Source organism: Helianthus annuus, chromosome 9 (assembly GCF_002127325.2).
Source record: "Helianthus annuus cultivar XRQ/B chromosome 9, HanXRQr2.0-SUNRISE, whole genome shotgun sequence".
Lineage (NCBI taxonomy): Eukaryota > Viridiplantae > Streptophyta > Magnoliopsida > Asterales > Asteraceae > Helianthus > Helianthus annuus.
Window position 1 is genome coordinate 85,821,581 of NC_035441.2, and position 6,033 is coordinate 85,827,613.

General features: G+C 36.0%; 1 long non-coding RNA gene across 3 annotated transcripts; it reads right to left on the reverse strand.

The window, feature by feature from the left end:
- Nucleotides 1-223: 223 nt before the first annotated feature.
- On the reverse strand, nucleotides 224-4,645 carry LOC118481951. 3 transcript variants are annotated; one of them, XR_004866404.1, is made up of 3 exons: nucleotides 3,302-4,645; nucleotides 2,925-3,023; nucleotides 224-442 (listed from the first exon to the last, which is right to left on the reverse strand). It is a non-coding gene; the product is annotated as an uncharacterized LOC118481951 (long non-coding RNA). The 3 variants fall into 3 exon arrangements; XR_004866403.1 differs by having other exon boundaries at nucleotides 3,306-4,642; XR_004866402.1 differs by having other exon boundaries at nucleotides 4,221-4,638.
- Between the last annotated feature and the right edge of the window lie 1,388 nt (nucleotides 4,646-6,033).

Here is a 6,033-nt window from a genome sequence, read left to right on the forward strand (position 1 = left end):
GATTTGCCCTTGAGGAAAATGACAAAATTGCAGGATTTTATAAGACAAGTATGACCTGATTTCATTTTTGGACCAAAATGGCAATAAAACTGAAACCACGGGGACCCAGATGCAAAAAGTTTGAGTTTTGGACTAAAGTGGCAAAAGTAACCAAACCTCAGGGACCAAAATGGCAGTTTACTCTTTATAAATTTTTTGTTTTCTAATGTCAAACTTTCCACATCTCTCAACAGTTTGACATTTTCAAATTTTGTTTTTTTACAAATTGAGCACACAGGTTCAGAACTTGAAGTTTCATTTGTTGATGCACTTGATTCTTTGACTTCACCATTCTGTGACAACTACATTGACTCATCTTGTATAGATTTTACTTGGTGAGCATTGTCAACATGTTTTTTCTCAGATTCTTCATTCTTTGGAGTTGAATCTGTCTTGAATGTACCTACAGAAAATTTTTTAATAAAATCAAGAGGATTTATATCTTTATCTATATAACAACCCCTCTTAATATCATATTTCATAACATTTTTTGCTCCAAGACATATATTGACTCTTCTACTTATTTCAAGAATCATATCCAAACTTATTTTATCTAACTTCTCTTCTATCTTATTTATCAAATCTTTCTTCTTCCTTTTAATTTCCGTTTCGTGTTTTTGAAGCTCATCGACAAACTCACTTAGATAAAACTTTGAGAATCTAGAATCTTTTTTTAGTTCAATCAAAAATTCATCCCACTCTAAAGGTAACGCTTCAACAAATTTTGATATCTCTTCAGCAATTGACATTCTTATCTTGAACTCTTTTAAAGTATCAAGTAGTATAGCATACCGACCGTTTAACTGATACAATGATTCATTTTTTTTACACAGAAAATGTTCAAATCTCTTGAAGTAAATATTTTTTTGAACTTCATACTCGAAACGCCAAGGATCTTCAAACCAATCATTTATTCTTTCAAGCTTATCGTTTTCCATTTCGTCAAACATTTTAAACACAATTTCTTTGTTAAACCATTTGGTTCAAAAAATACTTTTAGTTCAAAGTCCACAAATTTCAACTTCCACGAGGCCCGCTAAACGTTTGTAACCAAGAAATCCGTCACAAACTCGAATCACAGGCCCAAATATGCAAATCTATTGGCCCAAAATCACTTTTCAATAAACTTGTGGTCCAACTTGAACAATTATCCCACTTCGAATTCTTGTAACACTCGGCAGCAAATATAGATCAAAATGCTTAGCGGCCCAAAATTTTATACAAATGATCCAAACAACTCTCTTAAAAGAATCGACCCACTAAAAACTCAGATTATAATATTGTGTTCTAGAGTTTACTAAAAGAAAGAAAAGAAAAGAAAGAAAGTTTAAGAGAGAAAAGAAAATAAGAGAAAGAAAAATATACAAATTTATTTCACGTTCCAGAGTTTGAAGGAAATGAAAAGAAAGGAAAAGAAAATAAACATTTTGTGTGTTCCCGAGTGCAGAGAAAAAGAAAAGAAAGTGAGAATTTTACTATTATACCCTTTTAAGTAAAATTAAAATAAAAATAACTGAGTTTTCTTTAAAACATTTCGTTCTTCTTCAAATCCATCTACTTTCTTTAAAACATTTCGTTCTTCTTCAAATCCATCTACATGTCTCAGCGTAAACAACTAAAAAGAATCAAATCACGAATTTATAAGTTACTCATGCATATAGTTTAACTAGTTATATACCAGCATCAAGGAAACTGCATTACTTCACAAATAGATGGAACAAGAAGTTTACTAGAAAGGTGCATGTGCTTGCAATATGGGCGTATGACATAATTTGGGCCCTTGCGGAGTCCGTTGAGAGAGTTGGAGTCCCACAAAATGGCACGTTGCTTCTAAATGAGATTTTGAAATCCAAGTTTAAAGGCATGGGTGGTGAGTTTAGGCTTACTGAAAGAAATCTGATCTCTAATGGATATGAGATTGTGAATGCGGTCGATCATGAAGAAAGGAAAGTGGGATATTGGACATTGTTGAAAGCATTACAAGAACACTCTGTACATTTAACGATGATGCTCTACGTTCTGGTATTGGTATGGAAGATGTTAACTGGCCTGGAGGGTCTACTGCCGTTCCAACGAGTCATGGTAAAAAGTTAAGAAGTGGGGTCCGAATTGGACTAACATTTACCTACTTTTTACATGCGGTTTATGATGATAAGAATAATGTCATAAACGCCGCTGGGTTTTGTGTTGATGTTTTCAATGCTTGCCTTCAAGCGTTACCATATGAAGTGCCTTATGAGTTTGTTCCATATGCGCATGGAAGTTACGACAAACTTATAGAAAAGGTCTACAATAAGGTACTACATGAGTTATGTATAACTAGTTAAAATATAGGCATGAGTATAACTAGCAGCTAAATATTATCATGTTGATAATTACTGAATCAGGCTCTTACGACGCGACCCATTTCGACGCATACCTTTTCGACACGAACCGTTTCGACCCGTGCCGTTTCGACCCAAACCGTTTCGACGCGAACCGTTTCGACGCGAACCGCTTCGACGCGAACCGTTTCGACACAAACCGCTTCGACGCGAACCGTTTCGACACAAACCGCTTCGATGCGAACCGTTTCGACACGTACCGTTTCGACCTGTACCATTTCGACGCCAATCGTTTCGATCTGAACCGTTTCGATGCGAACCGTTTCGACCCGTACAGTTTCAACCAGTACCGTTTCGAATCGAACTGTTTCGACGCATCACATTTCCTCTAAAACACTAGTTCCGCAATTGTTTTAATTGTAAAATCATCATGTGGCCCAACATCTATTTTTATTACACATAACCTCTTAAATCTAATGAAGTATTTTTTAATAATCACATTTAAATAATGATGATTAATTATATTTTAAAAGCATAACTAAAAATTTCATATATCCTTACCCAGAAAAGGCACAATATCTACTTGCAGTCATCTCTCAATTGCAGATCCTATCACGGCACCAGCCACTAGAACTTGTATCGTTTATCACAGTCGCCTTCCTGAAAACAGTGTGCTATTAAGGTTACAATATGCCAAAACATTGTTCTAGATAAAATCTCAATGACTATAAACGGGCTAGAATGAAACAAATACGGTTAGAGAGCGATTTAGGTCTATTTCGGAAGACTTTGACCCATTTGACAAGTTCCATTTTCAGTCAAATCCTTTAGCTTAACCCATTTGACCCGTTACACACTTACACATGAAACATAACCAAATTGACCCATTTGATGTATAATATAATGAAAAACAAATTGATAAGTGAGATGTGCCATACCTACCTTAACAGTCGTTTGGTCATGATATATAATAAAGTCAAGAACTAGTTGCCAAGATAAGTCCAGGAACAACAGTAGCTGAAAGAGAATCCACTTGAGTAGAGGCGCCATTAACACAAGTTATAACATGGCTATAACTCCATAAACTCTTGCTTCAATGCCCAAATCGAGCAGCACGAAACATTAAGCTATTGCTGCCTTTTTGTTCCTCTTTTTTAAACCAAACAACAACGAAAACTCGGAGGCCAGTGGCATCTCCGAAATCCAACAGTCCAGCCACAAAAAAATGCCCCAACCAGAAATTTGGGGCTTTTTTATTTGCTTTTGTTCCAGTAGAACTCATATTGCTAGTGTGCTAATGTGTTTCTCAACTTTTGGCTGAGTTGGATTTACTTTTTCAAAAATAAAAGAAAAGGAAAGGAATCAAATCAAGTCAAATAAACCATACTTATAAATTATAACCTCAATCAATAACGAGTAGTTCTTCAATTAATTATCGCAAATTTTATATACAAACGAAACTGAAACTGAACTAAGTGCAGGGTCAGGCCTCATTCATACATACATACAGTTCTCATACTGCAAATTAGCACTTATCAGGCCTCATTCATACATATATACAGTAGGTAAATTAGAACTTATCAGGCCTCACTCATACATACATACAGTAGGTAAATTAGCACTTATCAGGCCTCATTCATACATACATACATACAGTTCTCAAATGGTAAATTCAGGCCTATGCTTCAAAAGTTTTGGCTATAAACAATCAAAGCAATCGAATTTAATCAAACGTAAACAATTCAAGAAGCCAAAACCCAAATTAGACACACTAATTTAATCAAAATTTTAGATAGAAAGACCACGCAAAGGAGAGGGCCGCTCAAAATTGGATGTGAAATAGGAACATGATGTTACCTGGAAGATGAACTGCTGATTGCTGAGGAGAGCAGGAAACGATGATCGAACAGTTTTCGATTGAGGGATAGATGATGGAAGGTGGGTTGATGATTTGGCAGGATGTGGGAGATATACCCGCCATATTTCTTACGAGGGTAAAGTTGGAAGATAATTAGGAACGTGATGTTTATCTCCTCTTTTTTCTGAGAATCATTCCGATTTGGAATGAAACATATAGGGATTAAAAAACCTCCTCATTCTCTTCTCTTCTTTCTCTTTCTCACCATATAAAAAACTCTGAAACATCATTACTATCCTCTTTCTTTCCAATTCCTTTGTTAGTTAAGTAAGACTCTAGAACAGAGTGTAAATGTCCCAATTCGAAATATCACGGCCCAAACAAACTTATATTTATCCAATTCGAATTCACATTTCGAAAGAATTAATGAACTGTCAATCTTATCTTTTTCTTTATTTCTTGAAAATGAGAAATCTTAAAACCTTTTAACTCAGTTGATAACCACTAAAACATTATTATATTTTTTTTTATGAAAATTCAAACCCTACTAGAATGTTTTTTCAGTCCACTGAAGCCTTTTATTATTTTTTAAAACCAAAGAATGTCATCCATCTCACACAAAATATAGTTACACAAGCAGGCAACACCAGTGATTTGAATCAATCTGAAAATCAATGATACATATTCAATCCACATCAAAATGTCGAAACAGTTCAAAGCACAACAAAAATCATCGAAATAAGTCCGAAAATATCAAGATCATAATCGAAATGGATCCGATTACACCGAAACTCATCTGATCTTTCACACGATTACACGCAGAGCATCCGTAGCTCTGATACCACTTGTGAGTTCAGGATCGGATCGTAAACGATCACTAGTTCTACGGTAGATTCGATTTAACGTGCAGAATCCGTTAAATCGAACCGTAATCGTGCACGTAGACGTAAATAAATGTCGTTTTATTTCGTATCAACGACAACCGGACAGAGTTTCGACTCGATCTAAACATGACAGAAATCGAGAGTGTCTTGTTGTGAAATATGAACTCGTGAAGAAGAACGAATGTCCTCGTGAAGTTGTCTGAGATGTGTTCTCTGATGTCTATCTTGTACGAAGGGACAATGAAGAGTATATATAGTTGTTGCAGCTTTGTACCAATTTGTATACACCGGTTCGTAAAACTTGTCTTAAGATCCCGGTTCGTACTTTGTCACTATTCGTACTATTTGGCTCCAAGGTTCACGTGTAAATCACTTCACATACAATTTAGTAGGATGTGATGTCATCATTGCATAATGATGACATCACTTTTGATCTTGTTCAGATTCTTCGTATCGTGGCGTACCATATACTGACCTGATATTGCCTAACGACACCTAGAGAAACCTCTGTCCGGTATAATACAGACTCAAGACTTCAAACATTACAAATACATACAGATTTCTAACTATGAACATACAAAATGCACTCACACAAAGCGAGGTACTGGCGTGCATTATGCACGAGACCCAATCTATACATCAACAGATGTTGAAGTACATCACATACGACATTCGAGGCAAGGACTTTGGGAACACACAATTGGGCACGACAACAACGATGCTAATCCCGTCAGCAGGAGAACTACTGACCGAAATGCGGGAATTTGCCACGTGATCCTGCAAGCGACACGAATCACGCAGAGGTACGTTTAAGCGAGATTTCACAATAATCGGTACTTGGTCTTATGAGACTCACAATCATTAGCGCTGCAAAAGAAGTCACATGTCTCCGCATTTCCCCTACTTCATTAATGGCGATTGCGCTATG